This window comes from Oryctolagus cuniculus, chromosome 15, assembly GCF_964237555.1.
Source record: "Oryctolagus cuniculus chromosome 15, mOryCun1.1, whole genome shotgun sequence".
Taxonomy (NCBI): Eukaryota; Metazoa; Chordata; class Mammalia; order Lagomorpha; family Leporidae; genus Oryctolagus; species Oryctolagus cuniculus.
In genome coordinates this window covers 80,986,394-81,002,265 of record NC_091446.1, presented here as the reverse complement: position 1 = coordinate 81,002,265, position 15,872 = coordinate 80,986,394, and positions in this window count along the sequence as shown.

Below are 15,872 nucleotides of genomic sequence, written 5' to 3'. Positions count from 1 at the left end.
GGCCTTTGGCAGAACCTGCTCCTTGTCTCTCCAAATAAGTTACAGAAAGAGCAGGTCTCAGTGCCATCACACATGTCAGCAATCAAGCGATTGCCCCCAGGAGGCCCCAGGCCCCTGGCTGAGGGATGTTGCTGGTGAAGCCGGAATCTTGGGAGGCACAGGATGTGCGGGGAGGAGAGGCCGCCTGGCACCTGTTTCATCGCAGGGTTAGAAGGCTCTGCAGGGCTTTCCAGAAGCAGGGCTATGGGTGAGGAAATGCAGTGGGGGACGGTGACAGCAGAGATGCTGTGGTCCTGCTGGAGCCAGGGAAAGCCTGCCAGTGCGTGCTGGGCCTGCATGCTGTGGGAGCTTCTTAGGCTGATCTCAGCATGTAATCACTGCATATGCGGGGCCAGCGCTGTGGCACAGTGGGTTAAAGCCCTGGCCTGAAATGCCGGCATCCCATATGGGCGCCAGTTCTAGTCCCGGCTGCTCCACTTCCGATCCAGCTCTGTGCTATGGCCTAGGAAAGCAACAGAAGATGGCCCAAGTCCTTGGGCCCCTGCACCCATGTGGGAGACCCAGAGGAGGCTCCTGGCTCCTGGCTTTGGATCAGCACAGCTCTGGCCATTGCAGCCTTTGGGGCAGAGAACCAGTGGATGGAAGACCTCTCTCTCTGTCTCTACCTCTCTCTGTAACTCTGTCTTTCAAATAAATAAATAAATAAATAAATAAAATCACTGCATGTGTTCCTCGCAGAGACCAGGTGGGGAATGAGTCCCGCTAGACACAGGCTGGGCCGCGGGGCAGGTTCAAGGGTGTCCCCCAAGGGGAAGGGGCAGCCTGGGCCTGCAGTGGCCACCACAGCCACCTGGCTGTTGGCTTGGACTCTGCTCAGTGGCGGCTGAACGTGGGGACGGGGTGAAGAGGGGTTAGGTGGCAGAGTGGCTGGTGTTGATGAGTCATTGCTGACGTCCATCTCTGCAGCTGAGGACCATGACCGGAGGGTCAGGAAGGAGGAAGCGCATTTTTCAAATGGTGCACCATCTTATAAACACGATCCTGTGCCCAGTAAGATTCACCTGGGTGTCCCTGGCCACGCAACTTTCTCGTCAAAGGCAGCTTGAGAAGCCGAGAGAGCTAGGTTGAAATGGATAGAAACTGAGTGGCAAGAAGAGGTAGCAGTGGCAGGCAAGGGTGGAAGATTCAGGAAGCCCAGGAGAGATGTGGACTCTGCAGTGTTGTCATCCAGCTTACCTCCCTTGACAGAGAGCACAGCGCCTCCTATAGGATGTAGGAATCTTTCCAGACCCCCCCCAACCCCCGGAATCTGTGCTGCCCTTGGGGCGTACTCTGGCTAAGAGCAAAATGGGACAGGAGCAGAGATTTGCTTTGTTCAATCCAGCTCTCCATCTTGCTGCTCTTGGGCTCCCAGCGCCATGGGACTAAGTTGGGGAACCTTCTGCATAAAGCCCCTCCTCCTCTGCTTCCTCCCCTTCCTCCTCCTCCTCCTCCTCTCCCTCCTCTGCTTCTTCCTCCTCTCTCTTTAAAATGCACTTTAAACACCCTTTCTCCAAGCAACCTTTTCTAATCCACCAGGACGAATGAGGAGGCTCTCTTTGGGTTTTGGTTGAATGGAAGTTTCCAGCCCACGGAAAAATTTGGAATAGAGCGGATAGCTCCACTCTACTGCGGATTTGATCCTCAAACTATGCTATGTGTTCTTGTGGCTTTGTAGCTCACACCTTCAGCAGGAGAACTGATGTAGAGTCGGGATGCAAAGCACATTTGCAGAAAGAAAGAAGGCAGGAGAGGAGGGAGGATGGGAGGGAAGGATTCTCCCCAGGCTCACACGCAGGGTGTTTTTACATCACTAATGAAATAAGTTGTGTTGACAAGACCTCCTTAACACCAAACCCCAGCCTGTCAGGATGGGAAAGCACCCGGATAGGAGCGGCTACTGTTTCCCAGTGACTTTTCCTTGCTGTATCTCTCACGCGACAGCTTAATGCTGTTGTGAAGCGGGCAGGAACAGTCTTGGTCACCGCCGCCCGACAGTGCAGAGACAGCCAGAGGGTGTGCTGTGCGTGGCGTGCCCAGCCCCGGGACACGCCCCTATGTGTGTGGCAGAGCCCTGCCCAGGATGTCTCATGTTGGATGCCCTCATCTGTCCTGCAGGAGCCCCCCTGGCAGGTGCTTCCTCTACTGCTCTCATTGTACAGACACATGCCCTTGTCACCACAGATAAATTTTAATCACAGTATATGTATTCTTTCTTTAAAAAGGATTTTATTTGTTTCCTTGAAAGATAGAGTTACAGAGAGAGGGAGAGACACAGAGAGAGATTTTCCATCCTCTGGGTCACTCCCCAAATGGCCTCAGTGGCTGGAGCTGCGCTGATCCGAAGCCCGGAGCCAGGAGCTTCTTCCAGGTCTCCCCTGCAGATGCAGGGGCCCAAGGACTTGGGCCATCTTCTACTGCTTTCCCAGGCCACAGCAGAGCTGGATTGGAAGTGGAGCAGCCAGGACCGAACCAGCAACCATATGAAACGTCAGCATCAGAGGCGAAGGCCTAGCCTATTATGCCATAGTGCCGGCCCCATACGAATTGGTTTTTGATGACACTTCTCCTTTTGGGATATTTGTAGAGTCTTGTGCAGTTGTAAGAAACGGGGCTTAGAACCCTCCGGGTTAGCCAGCCAGCCGCGACACTGCCCTGGCAGAGCCCTGACATGGAGCGTTCCAGCACAGCAAGACCGCCCCTCCGTCACCAAACCCACTCTGTCCCTCCATCAGCCCAGACAGCCGTTAGTCGCTTCTCCGTGTTGGTCACGCTCTCGGCTTAAGAAGGCTGGAGGAGTGAAGTCATTCCGTGTGAAACTGTGTTAGGTAGGTTTCCCTTGTTCATCAGAACTCTCAGGAGACCCAGCCCAGTTGTCATGTGTTAGAAATAAAAAGCCTATTTCAGTTTATTTGCTGAGTCATATTTTATGATGGCATCCCCCTGGGGCTGTGTGGGTCGTTACTGGTGCTTGAGTATCAAGAATAATCTGCTATACACATTTGTAGACGTGGTTTTGTGTAAAGATACGTTTTCATTTTTCGGAAATAAATGCTCAGGGCTGGAGTGGTTGGGATCTTTGGCAATTGCATTTCCAGTTTTTTAATGAACTGACAAAAGATGTTTATTAAGAATGGCTGTATTGTTTTACATTCCTACCGGCAATGTGCGAGTGATCCAGCTTCTCCGTACGCTTGCCAGCATTTAGATCATTGCTATTTTTCATTTTAGTCATTTTAATAGGCATGAGATGCTAGATCATTGTGGTTTTAATCTTCATTTCCCTGGGGATTAATGATGTTGCATATCTGTTCATGCGCTTATTTGACAAACGTATGTGTCCTTTGCAGAAATGTCTCCTCATGTTTTTGTACATTTTCTGGTTGTGTTGCTTGAATGTTTGCTGGTTTTTTTTTTACACTTGTACTTATTTTATTTTATTTGAAATAGAGGGAGAGAGAGATTGAGAGAGCATGAGAGAGATCTTCCATCAGCTGATTCACTCCCCAAGTGGCCGCTCCAGCCACAAGTAGACCAGGCTGAAGCCAGAGCTGGGGTCTCCACTCAGGTCTCCCATGTGGGTCATAGGGGCCCAAGCTCTTGGGCCACCTTCCACTCCTTCCCAGGTTCATTAGCAGGGAGCTGGATCAGAAGTGGAGCAGCTGGGACTCGAACCAGTGCTGTTTTACGGGATGTTGGTGTCATAGGAGGCAGCCCAGCCTGCTGTGCCTCAACGCTGGCTGTTTTGAGAGTTCTTTATACATTCTAGACACTGACCCTTTGTCAGATATGAACAAAGTTTGCAAATATGCATTTCCTCCCAATCTTTGCCTTGGTTTTCCATCCTCTTAGCGGGGTTTTTCCAGAGCAAAAGTTTTTATATTTTTAAAATCCTGTTTATCAGTTTTTCTAGTTGTGGATTATGCCTTTGGCATCAAGTCTAAGAATTCTTTACCTACTCCTCGATCCTGAAGATTTTCATGTGTTTTCTTGAAGTTGTGGAATTTCATGTTTTATATTTAAGTCTATACTTTTGGGGTTCATTTTTGTGATAGTATAAACTTAGGTCCAGCTCAAGTTTCCTTTTGCATAGTCCCCTCCCTCCCTCCCTTCCTCTCCCCTCCCCTCCCCACCCTCCCCTCCCTTCTCCCCTCCCTTCCTCTCTCCCTTCTCCCCTCCCCTCCCTTCCTCTCTCCCTTCTCCCCTCCCCTCCCCACCCTCCCCTCCTCCCCTCCCCTCCCCTCCCCTCCCTTCCCCTCCTGTTTTCAGTGTCTACTTGCTCCGGCACCATGTGTTGACAAGGCTCCCTTTGCTGAAAATCGGCTGGGCGTATTTCTGGGAATGTGCTTCTTGGTTCTTTCCGCCGTTCTACTCATCTGCTGGGTCCGGCCCTCCCGCAGGTCCACACAAACCTGGTTGTTGTGTGTGCTGAGTCCTGAAATCAGGTGGCCTGATTCTTCTCCCCGCATTAGTCTTTTATATTTTTTAGTTATTCCAGTTCCTTTGCCTCTCTATATGCATCTTAGAATAGTTTTACTTGTGTTTTTAGAAAAATGTCGATGCGGCTTTGATGAAATAATGCTGAACCTGTAAGAACTGCCATCTTTCCTCTGTTGAATCCTCTGGCCTATGGTACGCCTTGCTAATGGCTTAGGCTGTCCTTGATTTCTTTCATCAGTGTTTTGTGGTTTTCAACATGAAATTCTTGTTACATTCACATTTAACGATTTTATTTTTAAACAATTTGTGAGAGGTATTTGTTTATTTTAAAAATACAGCTTTATGTGCTCCGTAGATGAAAAACAGGTACCACTTTCCATAAATAGAGAATAATCACAAAAATACATACAGTTTCACTGACAGAAAACAGATGAGGGGGTCTTCAAAAAGTTCGTGGAAATGCACGCTATGAAAAAATTATGCATATGGATTTCAAAATTGGTGTTGTACCAGAATAAACTTGACTTTGAATTCCGTTTCCAAACAACCTTTTTGAAGTCCCCTTGTGTATGTTTTTATATACTTATTTATTTTTAGAGGTAGAAAAAGAGACCCTTCCCCCTCCACACACACACACACACACACACACACACACGCACTCACTCACTCACTCCCCAAATGCCGGCAACACCTGAATGGGGCTGCGCAGCAGCTGGGATCTGGGAGTTCAGTGCCTGTCTCCCATGCTGTGGTGGAAGCCCAATCAACTTGAACCATTGCTGCTGCTGTCCGTGCATTGGCAGGAAGCTGGAGTGAGATCTTGAACCCAGGTACTCCAGTAGATGTGGGGTCTGGGCATCTTAACTGCTAGGCTAAACCCTCCTCTCCCCAGCCGACATGTACCTGTTTGAATTGGCGTGTGCACTTCGTGGAGTCAGCTGGGCAGCACCAGTCCCGTGCACGCCACACCTGGGGCTGTGATCCAGTCTTGTAGCCTCACAGCTCATCCACGGGACCTCCCTAGAACACAGCTGTGGCAGCTTTATATGAAATTCCTCAGGGCTGGGCAAGTCACCACCTCGGAGGGAGCTCACTCTGCGGTTCTGCCTGCTACAAACTCCTCTCTTCGGCTGTACTGAGATCTGCAGCCCTGTGGCGTCCACCCCCTGCCACCGACGCCGTCCAGGTCCCTCCAGGTGTGACACGGGGGCTGTGCTGATGGATGCTGCTCCCTGGAACCGAGTGTGGCCCTGAGCCTTTTCAAGCCATGGTGTCAGACTGGCTGACTCGAGGCGCAGTGTCTACCTTCCATGTCCCACAGGCCTTCGGCTGCATGCAAAGTGGCCACACACACCCGCCTTCCATTGTCACTTTGTCCTGTCTTGCTACCCTCATCTGGCTGTCCTTGGAGCCCAGGTGCTCCCTCAGGACACAGCAGAAGAAATCATCCAGTTCATTGTGTGTTCAGCCAGCCCTCAAGTATGCAGGGGATTCTTCCAGAGACTGGGGACAAATAGAATAAAACACAGCTCCTGGGGCCGGAAGTGTGCACCTGCAGCCAGTGTGCTGACAACTCACCTTGGCTAAGCAGAACGTCTGTGTGGGGATGTGCAGGGCTGCGGGCCCCACAGCAGGAAGTGGTCACTTTCCCCAGGGGCAGAAAGGACATCCCGAGACTCTGATCTGCATGAAAACTCACGAGGCCTGTTCGTAGCTGAGAAAGCTAAGATTTGTATATAATTTTTACAAAAAAAAAAAAAAAAAGAGGTTTATTTAGCTCACAGCTCTGGAGGCTGGAAGTCTAAGATTAGGCCAGAGACTTGCATCTGCTCAGCTGCTGGTGGGGGCCTCATGTTGCCCCACGGAAGGCAGAAAACAGAAGGGCAAGAGGGGAGGGCTGGCGCTGTGGTGCAGCGGGTTAACGCCCTGGCCTGAAGCACCGGCATCCCATATGGGTGCCGGTTCGAGACCCGGCTGTTCCACTTCTGATCCAGCTCTCTGCTACGGCCTGGGAAAGCAGTAGATGACCCAAGTCCTTGGGTCCCTGTACTCTCATGGGATACCAGAAGAAGGCTCCTGGCTCCTGACTTCGGATCAGCGCGGCCCCGGCTGGGGCAGCCAACTGGGGAGTGAACCATCGGATGGAAGACCTCTCTCTCTCTCTCTCTCTGTCTCTCTCTCTCTCTCTTTGCCTCTCCTCTCTCTATGTAACTCTGACTTTCAAATAAATAAATAAATAAATAAATCTTAAAATAAAGAGGGGCAAGGGGCTCGTGCAGAGGCAGGAAAGTGGGGCATGCTCCCTCGGTGGCCAGCCCCTTCCTGCATTGGTCCCTTGCTAAGGGCTCCACCCCCACAATCCCAGGGCCTCTTAGAGCCCTGGCACCTCTCAGCATCCGTACACTGGGAGCCAGGTCCCAGCAGGAGGTTGGGAGGGGGTAACCCATAGTCCAGCCATAGCAGTTGGCAAAAGGCAGAACCCAATCTGGCTTCATGCCATAGCCCTAGCTTTTCTGCGTGGAGCAAATGGAAGGTTCTCGGCGTTTGTCGACTGCAAACAGGTACAGATGAATTCAACGCTATGAGCTCAGACGTTTCCCCAGAGGGGAGCCATGGCGTACCCCCTGGTCCTTCTCACAGACTGTGTTCCTGCATGGTGTCTGAGCAGCCTGTGCTGGGAGCACCGTGGCTTCCCCCCCCCCCCCCCCCCAAGCCCTGCCGCCTGGGGAGGAGCTGCCCTGCCCCCAGGAGGCCTGTGTGTTTTGCTCAGTTCCACTCACCCAGTGAATGACTTTGATCAACAGTCTGAACCTGGCTCCCCGGGGAGGCCAGCGGGCAGTGGATGAGGGGCGGGGCATGCAGAAAGCTTGGGGGGGGCGTGGCAAAGGCAGCCCCAGAGTTCACAGCACAGGGCTTGCGGCTGGCAGAGGGGAAGAGGATTGTCTCAGGATCCCTGCTCAGCAGATGAGGGGCCAGGATTGGGACTGCAGGTTGCAGGGCCTCTCCAGAAACTCAAAGGAGCAGGATAGGGCAGCCCGCCTGGAGCCACAGGGTGACTGAGGGTGGGGGTCTGCAGTGCCGTGTTTCTGATTGGGCCCTGCCACCTGCCAGCCCCCCCCCCCCCCCCTTCCTGGGAGCTCTGGAAGCAGGCTTCTCCGGGCTCCCTCCCCGGCAGGGCCCGGACTGGACTGCTGTGGCTCAGCGCTGGCTCCCAGAGAACCCGGGGTGAACCCTCGGGGCCTTTATTTTCATTTCTTCTTGGCAGGGTGCAACTTCCTGCTTCTAAGAAAAACATCTTTAGCAGAGCCAGGAGCCGGTTCCAGGGTGTCCCGCGTCTCCCCCAGCTCCCGCGGAGCAACGTGACGAGCTGAGCGGCGCTCATTGGAAGCACATGGTGCCTGTTTCCTTTCAAAGTCCCCGCGGGCCGCAGGCCTGGCAGACAGAGGGTGTTTGATAAATCGGGTTGGGGGTTTTATCAGGTCCAGTGTGAGAGCAAAAGCCAGCTGAGAAGGGGGGCGGGGCCAGTGGGGCCCCCAGAATCCACACCGGGAGACTGAAGACAGAAAGAAGAGGAGGAAGGGGCTGAGCTTTAGTTGAGCACCTACTGTGTACATGCCAGGTGCTGGCCAATCCAGCTAGTAGAGGGAGACACACCTCCATGTCAGCCACATGGAGACAGCAGAGGAGGCCCTGGGCAGAGCCACCAGGGAGGTCTGACAGGGCCAAGGAGGCCCGGTGGTAGCTGGCGCTGTCTGCAGATGGACGAGAGGCGAAGCAGCTCCTTCCCCCCACCATGAGTGCCTGGCTGCAGACCAGAGGTTCCAAGCGAAGGCGGGACAAGGGTTGCGCGGAGCATGAGGCACAGGCTGAGACCGTGGGTGGTGAGCAGCGGAGGAGGGTCTCAGGGCTCCCAGCAGTGTGACGCTGCCTGCAGGAAGCCTGCACCCCTGCCCTGGGCAACCGGGTGCCTCCACCACGCCTCATCTCCTGGAGCCAGGGAGGTAGCTCTGTCCCCTGTGGCTCACCCGGGCACCTGGCCTTGCTCACTGTGCGGCCCACGTGGGTCACGCAGAGCCGTTACGAGGTCTGAATTTAGCTGTAGAGATCGACCTTGATGACCAGAGATTGACCTTGATGACGCAGCATTGCCTGCCCTCGTCACTTCCGGACGATCTCCGCAAAGCAGCGCTGCTCCAAGAGTGGGACTGGACAGGGTGCCAAGAGCCCTGTTTCCAGCTGCACCTCCTCGGGCTGGCTCCGTCTCTGGTCTTCAGTTTACTTGTCTGTGAGATGGGAACAAGCAGGCCTACCTTATGGGTTCAGAGAGAGGGTTACTTCGGTCCTCATGCATCCTTATTTGTGTTACAAAACAGTTTGGGTGAATTACAGGGATACAGGGACAGAACCAGAATGGTTTGAAAATAAAAAGAGAGGAAGAAAGGAAGACAAGAGGACAGAAATACGGACTTTGGAATATGTAAAACAGCTTGTTTTCTTGGGGGTGCACAGCAGTTTTATCTCAAAGGAGTTCGTCCACCCACTTGAGAAGGGGGCCCAGCGTGCTGTGTCGTTCACAGCGGCCGTGGGACAGAGCAGGACCAGTCCCCATAAGCGGCGCAGCTGTTCTCCTACCAAGACAGAATCCAAGCCTCCTTAGCTTTCCTTTTCTGATGCTTCTTTCCTACTTGCAAACGGACAAACTATACTTGCGCATAGTTGTGGGGTACAGAGTAATGTTGTCATAACAAAATGATGTGCAGTAATTTGCTCAAGCTAATTAACACATGCGTCACCTCCGATCCCTAGGATTTTTGGTGGTGAATACAGCAAATCATGTGTTGTACATTTCAAAAACACAAAAAAGGTACTTTTCCAATGTTCTCACCTGGTAGCCTTTTTAAAGAGACGGTAGTGGAAGATGCGCAATAATGGGCAGTTTTTGTTACTGCACTGAAATACCAGAGAGAAGCTACATAGGAAGAAAGGAGGTTTCTTTTGGCTCATGGTTCTAGAGGGTCACAGTTCAGGTCCGGGCATCCCCTTTGGTTGGGCATCTGGTAGCGGCATTCTTGTTGGCAAAGTCCCAAGGTGGCCCAGAGCCTCCCATGGCAGCTGGAAGTGCTTTTGGGTTGGTCCTGGGGACCCCACGTTAATGTCCCGATCCCATCCACTTCCTGGGACGCCAGGCTCAGACAGAGTGCCCCACCCTCTTGGCCATGTTCACTTTGGACTTTGGCGTGAGTGTGAGAGCCGTGTCCTGCACCAGCGGTGGCAGCCATCCTGTACCGGGACCTCTTCCCGTGCCGCACAGACGGCAGCACACCACAGCAGTGCAGCAGGTGGCTCTCAGCACGCGTGGGTGCCTCCGTGCCGATCTCTCAAGAACCTTTCCCTGTCACACACCAGAAGTGCTACCTTCCTCCCCAACGGCTCCAGGGTGGGTGGCAGAGCTGCTGATAAAAGGCTGACCCCAAAACTTTGGCTGAGGCTGAGTGGAGGGAGTGTTGGACGCCCCCGAGACCATGGAGACCCCCAATAATGACTCAAGCCGAGGTCTTTGCTTAGGAGTAAATGTGTGTGTGAGTGTGTGTGTAGGCGTGTATGTGCATGTACGTTGGAGTGTGTGTTTGCACGTAGGAGTGTGTGTGTGTGCCTGTGTGTGTTGTAGGAGTGTGTGCGTGTGTGTGAGAATGTGCATGTAGGAGTGCGTGCATAGGAGTGTGTGCAAATGTGTGCAAATGTATGTGTAGGAGTGTGTGTAAATGTGTGCAAATGTGCGTGTAGGAGTGTGCATGCATTGTGTGTGAGAATGTGCTTGTAGGACTGTGTGTGCATGTGTGCAACAGCATGTGTGTGTGTAGAAGTGTGTGTAAGTGTGTTGTAGCAGTGTGTGTGCATAAGAGTGTGTGTGTGTGAGAATGCATGTAGGAGTGTGTGTGTGTTTAGGAGCATGTGTGTAAGTGTGTGCATAGGAGTGTGCATGCATACGTGTGTGAGAATGTGCATGTAGGACTGTGTGTGTGTGTCATGTAGGAGTGTGTGTATAAGAGTGAATGCATCGTGTCAAAGTATATGTACGTGTGAGTGTGTGTAAGAATGTGTGTGTGTAGAAGTGTGTGTGAGTGGGTGGTGTGTGGGTAACAGTGTGTGGGCCACTGCTGCACTGCTGTGGCAGTGGGTAACAGTCCTCCATACAGAAAGGCCATGGATTTGGACACATGAAAGTAGGCCATTCGCAGTTTGAGAATTAACCTGCTCTGGAAGTGGGGGCCACCACTAGCACCCTTCCCCAATTCCATCAGCACAGTTTCTCCATGTGCTAGCCTTCCCCAGAGTGGGGTGCGCTTCACGACACACAACGCAGTGTCCTGGCAGCATTGGCTGTTTATTGTCACTCAATGGGCCACAGGCAGTGGGGGACCTCCTACAGCTCTACAGGGCTCTACTGCAGCCTTCCTTCTGCAAGTGAATCAGTTAATCACCCTAGGCTGGAAGAAACTCCAGAAAGCACTCCAAATTTGCATCTGAACAATGCTGCTCCCGGGTGGGGTCAGCAAATTTTAGGGCAAGGAACAGCTTCCCTAAAGGGGTGCGTGTTTATAAAACCCTTAAGTCTGGGCTTGTCCGCAGAATCCTTGACTGGAATTTTGCAACACGTGGGTCCCACTTTGAAGCAGTGGGCAGCTGCCTGGCCGCGGGGGAGAGACTCTGCCACATCCTCTGCCCGGAATAAGAGCCTTTCACTCCCCTTGGCCATGACCTTCAGAGTGCTAGGTGACCAGTTCAGAGCCCTGTGATCTGCCAACTTTCAACTGTGTCTCTTGGCTTCCCTGCATCTAAAAAGAAAACAAAGTTTAAGTCGTGTACTTCAGGTTTGACTTCAGGCAAAGTGAAGTCCTTCAGAAGTTGCGGGGAAATGGAATTAAAAATGTGTTTATTGTGGTGCAAACGTGTTGCAATCCATGCATAGCTTTTCATAGTATCTCTTTTCCATGAGCATTCCAAAGTGTGTGTGTGTGTGTGTTTTCCTTTAATGCTTTGACTTTGCCCTCACGACTTGAAAATAAGCTCAAAGCTGTGTCTGGTCCTCTATTTGCAGTGGCCCTTCGCCTCCCCACCGTGTGAGCAGAAAGAGCGAAGACGCCTGTAGTCCTGATCCCCACTCTCCTCTCCACCTTGTCCCCCAGGGAGCCTGTTCTGTCAGTCTGTTAGGACCAGAGCCTTTTCCTTCTTCTCCAGGGTGTGATACCTTCTGTGCCGGTAGGCGTCATTTTTTTTTTTCTGTTGAGAAAATGATCCTCCAACGATTATAAAGTCCATTCTAGTTTCAGGAACACTAAAATGTGGGGGAAACGTGCCATTAGAATGTATCATTGTGGGCGAAACGTGCCATTAGAATGTATCATAGTGTCCTATGTTTTGTAGGCTACTTCTGAAAGTAAAAACAAACGACTTTCACAGGAATGTTGTCATATAATGTCCTAGTAAGGTGCTTTGGGATCATTGAAAGGGGGCAGAAGTGATTGTCACCCAACCAGTGCTGATTGTCACATGTCAATCATAGTACAAATCCATCGGACATCACGTGACATTTTAATGCTTTTTCTAAAGCTGTGATCTCTTGTCTCTCTTTACTGGGGTGTCTGCTGCATGTGATTTTCTTATCAGGAAAATCAGACTTTGCCTTTACCCTGTCATGAGGTTGTCCTGCCCCCAAAGCATGTGCTGTGAGGAATCTGCTTTTTCTTGAAAAACATTCTTGCAACCCCCTGGTGGACAGTGACTTTCCAGGCCGGCCACACAGCTGCCATCGTGAGATTTTCCCAGCAACGAGTTCGCATCTTCATCTTCTTTTCTAAGATGTATTTATTTTACTTGAAAGGTAAAATTACAGAGAATGGGGGGAAGGGAGAGAGAGAGAGAGAGAGAGAGAGAGAGAGAGAGAGAGAGAGAGAATCTTCCATCCACTGATTTATTCCCCCAAACGGCTGCACTGGCCAGGGCTGGACCAGGCCGAAGCCAGGAGTCTGGGGGATCTGGGTCTCCCACGTGGGTGCAGGGGCTGAAGCACTTGGCCCATCTCTTGCTGCTTTCCCAGGTGCATTAGCAGGGAACTGGGTTGGAGTTGAACTGGCGCCCTTACAGGATACTGGCAGGGCAGGTGGCAATGTTAACACGCCATGCCATAATGCCGGGCCCCCAGTATCTTCATTTTCTTGAAAGCACACATGGTCTCATCATCATTAGATCCCCTTTCATGGTTTCAGTCCATTCTCATATATGTTTTCCCAGAAGAGTAAGAAGAAATTGTGTCCTTGCAGATCTGGAAAGAACTGGAGGTAGGGACTGATGGCGTATGTTCATCTGCCTGTGCTCTCGGCAAACCCTCCTAACAGGGCAGGAAGGGATTTGTAAAAATACAAACATTTTTAAAAAAGAGATCGGAGAGTAGTTAATATAACAAAACTTCAGAACCGGAAAAGCAGAATGAGAGGGGCGACAATGGTGGCAGAGTAGGTTAAGGTGGCACAGTGGGTTAAGGTGGCAGAGTAGGTTAAGGTGGCACAGTGGGTTAAGGTGGCACAGTGGGTTAAGGTGGCACAGTGGGTTAAGCCTCCACCAGGATTCCAGCATCCCACACTGGGGCATTGCTTCAAGTCTGGCTGCTCTGCTTTCGATACAACTCTTCTTATTCTAAGACCAGGATGGAGTTCTAGGCTCCTGGCTTCCGCCTGGCCCAGCCCTGCCCATTTTCGGGGAGTGAACTGGTAGATGGAAGATCTTTCTCTCTCTGTGTCACTCTGCCTTTCAAATAATTTTTTAAAAGAATAGCAGAATGAGAAATGATCAATGCTGATGAAAATCCCAACCCCAAACACTCAGTAGCTGAGCCATCAACTCACCACTGAGAGCAGCAACTCAGGGGAGGCTGGCCCGGGGCTTAGGAGGAGGGAGAGGATGGGGCGTGGGGAGGGCCAGACCCAGAGGGGCTGATGCCAGTGCGGTTACATTGATTGGTGTTCGCCTTAAGAACGTGGTCATCTTGCTTGTCTGCTCCTACTTACCCATAAGTTACAATTGTGATAAAGTATGATTTCAGCAGAGAGATGGGCGCAGCCCTGTTTAGTCTGCCAATATATCCCCTCTGATTTTCACTGCTTATAGGACATTACTGACTCCTGTTTTTCTCTATTGTCAGTTCACTGGGAATTTGGGGAATAGCAATGGAAAAAAGAAAGAAGGAAGGAAGGAAGAAAAAAGAAAGAAAATAGAGATATATAAACACACACACAGTTGAGTGATGGAGGTAGATAGATGAGATAGAGAGAAAAAGATGGACAGATGAGACAGTAGTAGATAGATAGATTGATAGATAGATAGAAGAGATTCTATTTAGATAGAGGGGATACTGATGGAGGATAGAGAGATGGTGGATACACATCCATAGATAAATGATAGATCATGGTAGCTACCCGAGACACATGTACACTGAGACAGATGGTAGATGCGTACATACATATGTAGAAGACAGGTGACAAATGATAGAAGATAGCTGATATACGAGTGCATGGATGATACACGCATGTACGCATCTGTGAGCCAATGATTTGGAACCAGTATCCCTGCTGGGAAAGTTTAAGGTGCTGTCAAGAGATGATTCCTCCCGACGCACGGGGCAGATTCTGGAAGTCCAGCCTGCTCTTTGTTGATCTCGTGTAGCTTTGTCCATAAACAGGTGTCATCAGGACATCACTGGAGCACCAAGGAGAGCCATCGCCAAGCCAGCATCACTGTCTGTCCGCCCAAGAGACACGCAGTTGAGCGTCTGTCGATGTGTTAAGTCCTCTGGCTGCATGTGGAAAGCCCTGACGTTCAGTCTCCTGACCTCTAGGTCTTGTGTATCCACAGGACAGCCTGTACGTGAAGATAAGGAACTCTGCAGGAGGAAAAGAGTGGGCTCAATGGTGCCAGGATTTCCTTTCCCAAACCACGTGGGACCACGGCCCTGGAGTTCACAAAGGTGCGTGAGGGTCGGAGATGCAAAGCCTGGCCCGGTATTCTGAAGCCTGGGTGCCAATTGGCTCCTCAAGTGGGGAACCAGGGTGCAGCCAGTGTGTGCCCGTGTGGGTCTGCCCAGCTGCCACAGCACAGCCCGAGCCTCTCACAGTTCTGCCGGCTGTGAGGTCCTGGATGCAGGTTCTGGCAGTGCTGACTCTCCCGCGAGGCCCCCCTGGTGGTCACTCCCTCCCCGTGCCTCGCCTAGCTGTCCCTGTCTGTAGAACGGGGTTGCGTCTGGCCTGTTGGTTGACCCCACCGTGTGTTCCGTTCTTCCTTATGTCCCCTAAAGAGCACGGGGGTTTCCTTCTGACTCCTGTCCTCTCTCTCCCTGTACCTTGTACACAGACATAGACAGATGCACACACACACAAATACACAAGCACACACAACACACATATACACACACTCACACACATACGCCTACGACACACATATATATACTTACACCCATATATACTCACACACATATACACACAACACATATATATATATATTCACACACACACACATACACATACACTCACACATATACAAATGTGCATGCACATATACACACAGAACACAAACACACACATATACAAACACACACATATACATACAACACACACATAGACATATATACTCACATACACATACACAAATACATATACAACACACATACACAATACACATACACAATATACCATACACATACCCACACACATACACTCAGACACACATATTCATACATTCACACACATACACTCACGCTCATACAACACACACATACACATATACAGACATATACGCATACACCCACACAGGTGCATACACACATATGCACACATTCACACACATGTGCTCATGCACACATACACGTATACACACATAACACACACACACACACACACAGCCGTGATAGCGACAGCCGCATGCACTGTGCGGAGGCAGGGGCTTCACCTCGGAATCGGAAGACCCAGGCCAGTGGGAATGTGTTCATGATGCACGAGAAAGCACACTGCCAACAGCCATCCTCAGTACCAATGGAGTGCTGTTGTTCACAGAAAAACTGTAAACAAATTAAATGCAGCAGAGTTGAATGGAGCAAAGAACAATTACCAAGTCAGGCTGCCCAGGACAAGTTCAAGGGTGCTGGGTGTTCCAGGGGGCTGGCAGGTGTCCAGGAGCAGGGACAGGGAGGGCTCTTCCGGGGCCGCTTTGCTTGGCTGCTGTGATCCAGTGTTCCCAAGACGGGCTGTGGTGCGTTTGGTGGTCAGTTAGGTTAGAGTCTGTTAAGGAAGGGCCCAGTACTGAGGCCTCCCCAGGCCAAATACAGTTGAGCTGAACACTGTCCC